Source organism: Myotis daubentonii, chromosome 4 (assembly GCF_963259705.1).
Source record: "Myotis daubentonii chromosome 4, mMyoDau2.1, whole genome shotgun sequence".
NCBI classification, from domain to species: domain Eukaryota; kingdom Metazoa; phylum Chordata; class Mammalia; order Chiroptera; family Vespertilionidae; genus Myotis; species Myotis daubentonii.
The window spans coordinates 76,703,751-76,713,374 of NC_081843.1; positions in this window are offsets into that span (position 1 = coordinate 76,703,751).

A 9,624-nucleotide genomic window follows, 5' to 3' on the forward strand; every position below is an offset into this window, starting at 1 on the left:
TGCATTGTTTTCTATATTATTATTATTATTATTATTATTATTATTATTATTATTACTGATTGTTTTTACTATATGTTGCAAATCACCCAAAGAATTATATAGGATGCTTGGTTGGTGTAAATCAATGACAGCCTCAACCTATGTGAAATAAATTGTATTTATTTATTCTGATATATGGCTGTTTTGATTCTCAAAGTGAGCAAAGACTTTGCCTAAAGCAAGGTTATAGCCATTCCTCTAACAGATCAAACAATATTTTTTTTTTTGTTTTTAAACATTTTTATTGATTTCAGAGAGGAAGGGAGAGGGAGAGAGAGATAGAAACATCAATGATGAGAATCATTGATTGGCTGCCTCCGGCACGCCCCCCTACTGGGGATCGAGCCTGCAACCCAGGCATGTGCCCTTGACAGGAATTGAACTTGGGACCCTTCAGTCTGCAGGTCTATGCTCTACCCACTGAGCAAACGGTCCAGGGCAAACAATATGTTTTAATGTATGGTAGTGAAGAGCTCTTTCAGAATGATATTCTCAACGGTGTAACTTGGATCACTGACTCCATTCAAGGAAGGACCGAAAGGCTGCTAGTTCCTTCTAGTACCTATTCTCCCTGGCTTCTGTGGTTTTATTCTGAACAATATGACCAGCTGTTCAGTTCCAGCCTTCCTTTTAACTAGGTGTGGCAAAGAGAAAAAGTCACTGAGTGGGGCATCTGATAATGCACTTAAATGGCTTACCTAGCTTGTCTTCCACCCATCTCCCTTACTTTTTTCCTGCTGCCTGGAATGTGTTTGTAATAGCTGCAATTTCAGCAGCCATTTTGAAACCATGAGGATGCAAGAGATAAGAATAGAATAAAAATGTGACATTTGAACCATCCCAAACTACCTTCTTCCAGTTTTCTTTTATGGGAGAAAAAACCTGACATGTACATTACTGTTAGATCTCTATTACTAACAACAGATCTCTATAATCCCTAACTTATACAATGTTTTTCTAGGACAATGGTTTCCAAACATTAGTCTGCATCAAAATCCCTGAGTGGGCTTGTTAACACAGAAATTACTCCCTTACCCCCCGCCCCCTTTCTCATGAAGTGGGATGAGTCAAGGGAGAGGAGAATTTGCATCTCTAATAAGTTCCCAGATTAGGCTAATGCTGTTCTGGACACACTTTGAGTCTACTGTTAGGATATCTTTCCTGAAAATCATTTCTTCAACATTGTAAACATTAGGTCAAGTTAGCATTTAAAAAGCACCAAATATTGCAACAGGCATACATACCTTCAGACAGTGTAATGCAGTCATCAGAAGTTCAGAAATATTGTATATGCCTTGCCTTATATACCTTTCTACATTATTGGCTAACTTTATTTTCTGAAATATTACTAAAGTTGATACATTTCCATAACTATAAGTCCCCCAAACTTATTTTTTTACCAAATCGCTGCCTTATTTGGAACTATGTTATAAAACGTAATAAAAACAAATGTATTTTGGGGGTGCAGTTAACCTGAAATTACAGTGGTGAAGTCTCAAGTTGAAATCTATGTGTTAATTTTATTAAGCAAAAATGTATGCTGGTGAGACAGACTCTACCCAGATGGAATATTTCATGAGCATTTCAATGTGATAGTCCTAAAAAAAATGTTTAAGAAGATAAATCAAAGAGCCATATCATTCTAACTCTTCACTATTTCAAGCCATTACAGGAATGGCAATGTGAAACAGATACAGAATTATGTGTCATCTCGTAATACTTTCAAGTTCTTACTTCAACTGTGGGTGGATACTGAAAAAAAAAAATTGGACCAAGAAAATTTAACAAATGTATCTGCCTAAAGCAGCGGTTCTCAACCTGTGGGTCGCGACCCCTTTGGCGGTCGAAGGACCCTTTCACAGGGGTCACCTAAGACCATCCTGCATATCAGATGTTTACATTACAATTATAACAGTAGCAACATCACAGTTATGAAGTAGCAATGAAAATAATTTTATGGTTGGGTCACAACATGAGGAACTATATTTAAAGGGCCAGGAGGTTGAGAACCACTGGCGTAAAGGGTATTAGTTCCCATTTTTTTAGAGTATTTTTAATTAGTTTTAAATAGCTACATGCAACAGGTGAGTTTCATTGCAATAATTTCACCCATGATTTAATAAAGTCTTAATGACTACTAGTTATTTTTATTCAGGGTTATTATTAATCCAGCTTTATAGATAGTTTCGCAAATTGTCATTAGTAATACCAATTCTGCAGGAAATAAGGAAAGAGGACCCTGAGGGGGTGGTGAAGGGGCACCCCAGGATGGGACCTGGGTACTGGCAGGGGTGGCGACCAGTTCAGATTGGGTCAGACAGCTTCAGAGACCTCATAAATCTGAATGCACCTTTTTAGAGGAAAATTGGACCAATGGGAAAAACTTATGAACTCAAAGGAGAACAAAAAGTTGTAGAGCTGTGGCTCAGCTGGAGGTAGTGTTTGCACAGTCATAATCCTGTAATGTTAATCATGTAAAATCTAGCATGTGAATGTTAAATATTGATCTTCTCAATATGATACTATTGGGAACTTGGGGGGCGTAGAAAGGACACATAAGTGGGGTGGGGAGTGTGGGTGTGGGTGAAAGACCTCAGGATCATCTCCCATGGTGAGAATCAGTGGATAATGCCTCAAATTGCAAAACCAAGTATAGCAATATAAGGATGCCATTTATATATGTGGAAGTAAGACCACAAGATCCAGTTCAGAGAGCTGAAAATATTTGCCTCCAAGGAAGGAAAATGGGGGAAGAGATGGAAATTGCTAATTATTTTTTGCACAAGCCTTGGGGCCAGGTCTATAAAACGTTAAAGTAAAAACTGGAGAGAAAACAAACAACTGGGAAGGAAAAAGTCATGATCTGTGATCAAAGACCGCTTGTAATCTAATAACTAGAGCCAATAACTGGAAACCTTATAAGGGTGGCTATTGTTTCTGTCTGCTCAGCCCTTCTCCCTCTCCCGAGTCTTCAGGAAACAGCCTTTCTGGCTCAGAGGTGGTCAGGTGACCGGGGTGGGCCAATGACAGACCCTCACAGCCACAGCCACAGCCACGGTGACTGGTCTATGGAGTGGGCACATGTTGGGATAAGAACTGCTTGTTCCTCTCTTATTACAAAGCCCAAGGATATGGGCCTACTAGCTGTGGGCAGCTCTACCACACCACCTGGGCTAGTTTGTATCAGCCAAGGAAGTTAATGCACCAAGAACTAGAGAAGGACAGAAGACGTCAAGGTATTCGGGCAGTGAATCCAGTCTTTCTCGAGACCAGCTCCACCCTGCTCTCTGGTCAATCACACAGCCCAATTAAATCCCTCCTTTGGCTTAAGAAAGATTGAATTGGGTTTCTGCCGTAGTCATAAATACTGATACACAGTCAAAAAGCAGCAAACAAAACTTTAAAATAATTTTTTTTATTATGGAAAGTTTTGAACAACCACAAAAGTAGAGCGAATGGTATGATGAAACCCCACATTCTCACCACCCAGCCTCACAATTATTAATATTTTGACGATCTTGTTTTATTTGTCTATACCTCCTCCCTTTTGTTGCTCAGGAATATCCTATAGAATAAAAGCATAGTATGCAAACTGTCCCCTTGACCAGTGTCAGGGAGTTCAACCAGTGGGCGGGGCCAGCCGAGGGAAGGGAGAGAGTACCTGGCTGGCAGGCGGGAGCCATTAGGGTCTCTACCAGTGCACAAATTTCATGAACTGGGACTCTAGTTTTAAAAGAAGATCCCAGCATTGACCTATAAACCAGAAGGTCACAGTTCAATTCCCAGTCAGGGCACATGCCCTGGTTGCAAGCTTGATTCCCAGTGTGGGGTGTGCAGGGGGCAGCTGACCAATGATTCTTTCTCATCATTGATGTTTCTCTCCCCCTCCCTTCCTCTCTGAGATCAATAAAAATATATATATTTTAAAAAATCCTAGACATCACATTATTTCACTTAGTCCCTGCACTCATCTGTGCTTTATGTTCTGGTCTGGGTGAGCAAGAAAGTGCTGGACAGGTGCCTGTTTTGTTCATATTTGAGCCACATGGAATTACTGTTTCTGCAGGTCAAAATGGTCAAATACTTTTCACATACCACCATGCCATTATCACACCTAATATGTCTTTGTATCCACGATTTCTTGAAATCAGGACCCAACAAGGTCTGCACAACGATTTGGTTAAAATCACTTTCTAAGTGTTCTCACTCTCATTGAGTGTTCTTGAAGGAACTGAGACAGGTAACATGGAATGGTGGATGACCCTCAAACAGGAAGAGTCAGGAGAATCAGGCCCAGCTCCTTGTGTATATTATCCAGCATACACTTAAATTATGGTCAATAATATGCCATGTATATGTGTGCGTACATGTGCATGTGCCTGTATCTCACTGTGCCAGGTGTGGTGCTCTTTGCTTCACATCCTTTCTCATTTACACTATGAGGTGGTTGCCAGGATCATTCTTATTTTGTGGATGAGGAAGGACTCCAAGGAGGTCAGCTGACTTGCACAAAGTTACTAGCTAGTAAGTGGCGGAGCTGAGATCGGAATTCAGGCTATGTGGCTCCACAGCCCACTTCACCTGTGCTTTATGCTCCTGTCCCGGTGAGCAGTCAAGTGCCTGACACAAACCTGTTATTATTTACTCCACAAAGTACTGAGATCCTGTAGGGAAGGTGGCAACCAGAGCTTATGTAACAGTAAGCTGGGGTTGAGTGACTGCATCCATGTGGTTCAGGGGGAGTTAGTATTTGGGACTATTCATCGCATTTCCTCTCCAGTGCCCACTTTGGCATTCCTGCGTGAGTCCACCAGCTTCACTGTGGGCTCCTCCTCCCCACTGAACTGCCGACTTCTGGTCTTCCTCCCCTCACTCGCTTACCAGCAGTGGTCATTCCTCTTAGCCCTGTACTTTATCTGCTTTTCCATTTTAAGTCTCTTTTGCCTGCTTCCAACCCCGGCCTCCAAGTTAACCCCAACTCTTAGATGATAATTTATTCAATTAGAGTGTTTTACTCTTGTGAATCCTGAAGTTAATGAACCCAGTATTGGTGTTTCAGACTAAAGGGCCCCTACCCCTATTGGAAGATCAAATTCTCTCCATTTCAAATATAGTGTCCTTGGGAAGTCACAGCAGGCACACCAGCTATGCTGGCTGCTTTGGACTTCTCCATTGTCATCATGTGGTCAACAGGAAACCTGGCTCACATCGCACTGTCCAGGGAGCTGTCTTCTTCATGAGGACCAGCGGGTATAGGAAGATCGTCTCATAGAAATCACACGTGGATCTTATTAAAATGCAAATAAGGTCTGGTAGATCTGGGCGAGGGCCTGAGAGCTGCCTTTCTAATAAGCCCAGGTGGTGCCAGCGCTGCTAGTCCGTGTGCCACCCTTTGAGTAGCAACCGTCAGATCATTGGTTCTCAACAGCAATTGCACGTTGGAGCCCCCTCAGGTGCTTCTAATTAGGGAGACGGTGCAGGGAGTTACAAAAGCTCCCAGGAGATCCTAATGAACAATTAGAGTTGAAACCGCCATTGTGGAGGCTGAAGGGCAGCAGGAACTGGGCGGCCGGGTGGAAGAAGTGGGTGGCTGTAGGAAGGTGGAGCTCCTTGTGTTTCCTGCCTCTCCTGGCTGTTCCTCACCTTTTCTCTCTCTTTTGTGTTCCCGCTACCAATTTATCTCGTTCCTACATCACTGTATCAATAAGAAAAAAGTTGAACAAACTGAAAATCAACAACTCAGAGAACTGAGGTCACAAGGCAACCGTTACCCTGAGAATCAGAGAGACGGGCAAGTACAGAGGATCACCTTACCAGGAGCAGGAGTCCACAGCTGGGGCCAGTACGGTCGCAACACTTCCACTGTAAGTGACACATTGCTGGAGGCTCAGGGTGAAGGAGCTTGAGAATTAGAAGTTCCAGGGGTGGGGATGGGGAGTGTCTACGGGGCTCCTACGCTTCTGTTCATCTCCAGGCGCCCCACCCGATTCTCGGGATGGAGACTGGAGAAAAGTCCCCTCCTTCTCCCAGCAAGTGGAGGGGAAGAGAGGGTGTGGCTTCTAGGAAACAAATCTTTCTGAAAAAAAAAAAAGTGTTGGAATTAAAAACAACCTTACAATTGAGCAAGCGTGCAAGTCAGCACATCATCAGTGATGCGTTATTATATGCTAGGTGCTGGGGATCTAAGATGCATAAGACTAGCCCCTCTCCTGCAGGAACTCAGGGTCTAGCTAGTGGGAAATGCTTAAGTGCACATGATAATGACAGAGATTGATAGTTGCTGCCCCTCATAGCTCATCTTGGCTTCTTCCATAGTAATAGAACCCTCCTTTTTAGCTGAGCACATGCTTCCAGAATAAAGATTATATTTCCCAGCCTCCCTTGCAAGGTAGATGTGGCCATATGACAAAGTTATGGCCAATAAGATGTAGTAGAAGTTTAATGTGTAACTTTCTGAGACATGTCTTTAAATTGAGCGGATGTCTAAGCCCTCACCCCATAACTGTGAATGTGATCTATTTGGAGATTGCTTTTGTAGATATAATTAAGTTAAGGATCTGGAGGTGAGGTCATCCTGGATGTGAGGGGCAACAGCTCCCCATCTCCCCCTTTCTCCCTTCTACTCGCTGCAAAGCAGATATAATAGTTGGACCAAAGCAGACATCTTAGATAATAAGGTAGAAACCTCAACCAAGATCCTGGGTTCCTGATTATTGTAGAGTCACCATAGCAGCCTGCATTCATGTAAACAAAGAGAAATAGATTTCTAATTTGGTCCTTCGTTATTTTTGGATTCTGTCTCTTATAGCAAACCTTTTACTAACAAATATACCAACAAACCACAATAAATTTGTTTCTTTTCAGTCCTCTCATCAATATCCAAAATACAAGACAACATATTAGGCACGTTCTAGTTCACTTAGAATAAAATACAAACTCCTTTAAATACTCAGTAAGGTTTTGTGTGAGCAGTTTCATTTTATGCCACTCTTCTCTAATTCAGCACATGAGTGCTTGAAATGTAGCTCATGTGTCTGAGGAACTGAATTTCTAATTTTATTTCATTTTAAATGCATTTACATTTAATTAGCACAGGACTAGTGGCTGCCAGCACGGACAGTACAGGTTGTGAACACTCTACTCCCTGCTACAAGTGGCCAATGCCTTGAGGTGTTTCAGAACCTGGTCACAAACTCTTTGACCCACCTCTGACTGAGACATGAGGTCTATACTCCTTCTCCTTGAATCTAATTGTGATGGAGGTGACTTTAACGTGTCTTCTACAGCTTCTGCTGGTCTCTTGACAGTCATGCTCTTGGTCACCACACTGTGAGAAGCTGAAACCACATCAGGAGGCCACAGGGAGCTGCTTCATCCTTTGAGTCCTCTCAGCCTAGATGCCTATATTAGTTTCCTGTGGCTGCCACCATAAATTACCACAAACTTGATGGCTTAAAACAACAGCAATTCATCCTCTTGCAGCTCTGAAGTCTGCCAGAAGTCTGAAATCAAGCTGTTGGCAGTGCTGCTTTTTTCTGGTCTTGGAGGGAGAATCCGTTCCACTCCTCTCTCCTAGTTTCTGGTGGTAGCCAGTAATCCTTGGTGCTCCCCAGCATGTAGACACCCCAGTCTCTGCCTCCATCTTCACACCACCGCCCCTGTGTTTCTCCTCTCCCTAACTCTCCGCTCTCTTACAAGGACACAGGTTATTGGCGTTAGGACCCTCCCTAAATTCAGGATGCTCTCACCTCTGGATCTCTAACTCGATCACATCTACAAAGACCCTTTTTGCAAATAAGGTCATATTCACAGGTGCTGGGGATGAGGACCTGACACATCTCTTTGGAGCCACTATTCAGCCCAAGACAGCACCAGCCGTGTGCGTGAGGAATCCAGAAATGATTCCAGCCGAGCTGTTGGAGTTTTTCCCAGATATGCATGCACATTTCCTTAGCTGAGACCCTAAACACTGTGGAGTGGACATAGGCCATTGCCACCAGGCCTGGTTTGAAATCCTGGCCTACAGAATGTTTTAGCATAATGAACTGGAATTCTATGCCGCTGACTTGGACATTCCTGTCTATCTTTTAAGTCCCTGGTCAAATAACCTGTCCTCAAAGAGGCCTCCTTAGATATCTCCTCCACAGTCTAGATCATATTCCCCTCTCCTTACTTTTCCTTTATGGCATGTATCACAACTTATAATTATATATGTAATAGGTGTTTTTCATTTTTCTTTTTATTATATATATATATATATATATATATATATATATATATATATATATATATATATCAGAGAGCAAGTTTAGAAGGAAAGAGAGATAGAAACACAATGATGAGAGAGAGAGTCATTGATTGGCTGCCTCCTGCACACCCCCCTACTGGGTATCAAGCCTGCAACCCAGACATGTGTCCTTGACCAGAATTGAACCCGGACTCTTCAATCCACAGCTGATGCTCTATCCACTGAGCCAAACCGACTAGGGCAGGTGTTTTCCTTTTTCAGACGTCTGTCTCCCCAGTAGACTTACATTCCATGAGAGCAGGGACCAAGTTTGTTTCATTTAGTGCTATGCTCTCTTTGTGTGCCAGGCACACAGCAAAGGCCCAGTAATTATTTGCCAAATGAGTGAAATTCTGAGCTTTCTGTGACTGAATCTACAACTGACTTTTCTTGGTCACCTGAGCTGAGACGGCTCTTGGAAAACATAATTTATGTTGCCTTATTGCTCTCAGCAGATTAAATAAGCTGGAATACAGCAAGTGGAAAGCAAAATGTTTATTTTCCAAGATTCAAACATCAGTCTTGCCAGTTCAGTTTTTTGCATATTTGGATAATTGCTGTGGTTTTTAATTGCAGTGAAAACAAATGAACACAAAAGACAGAGCCGGTCAGAGAGCCAGGTTGTGAGATAACCTCTTCAATTTTTAAAAAAGCATCTGTAAGTTCACAGAATGGATCTTAGATTGTCCTTGTATGTGAGCAATAACCTCAGGAAGCATTCTTCCATGAAATGAATGCTGAATGACAAATCAAGATGAACAGACCCCTGGCATCTGGGCCATCACCCATCTTGCTCTAGGAAGCCCATCGGTACAAATTCTGCTGTTATTTTCTTGGAACAGAAACAAAAAATTGGCCTTGAATGAAAAACCAACACATACCAAGTAACACCAGGAGTGATCAGATGAGACTTGTAACCAGCTGCACAAATTAGCCTAAAAGAAATCAGGAATTGGTGGGAATCTTACCTGAAAAACTGAGTATGAGCAGTTGGTGCTCACCTTGGTGACTGGCACCATAGCCACTGTGGTTAGTGGACCCGTCTGTGGTGAGTGGAAGGATTCCTGCCACTCCCGGCTACACCCAGCTTGCGAGCTCTAGGAATTTTAATCTGATCTGCAAGGCCCTACACGATCATGTTCTGTGTTTTTTTAGAGTCTGTATTTGTCTGTTTGGCATCTACTCATCATAGAGCCAAACTAACACTCAAAGTTGCTTACATCTCTCCCTGAGAACTGCAGCCCATGGTCTGAACCACCTCCTTATCTAACTCACATACCCAGCCAGTATGTCCCCTG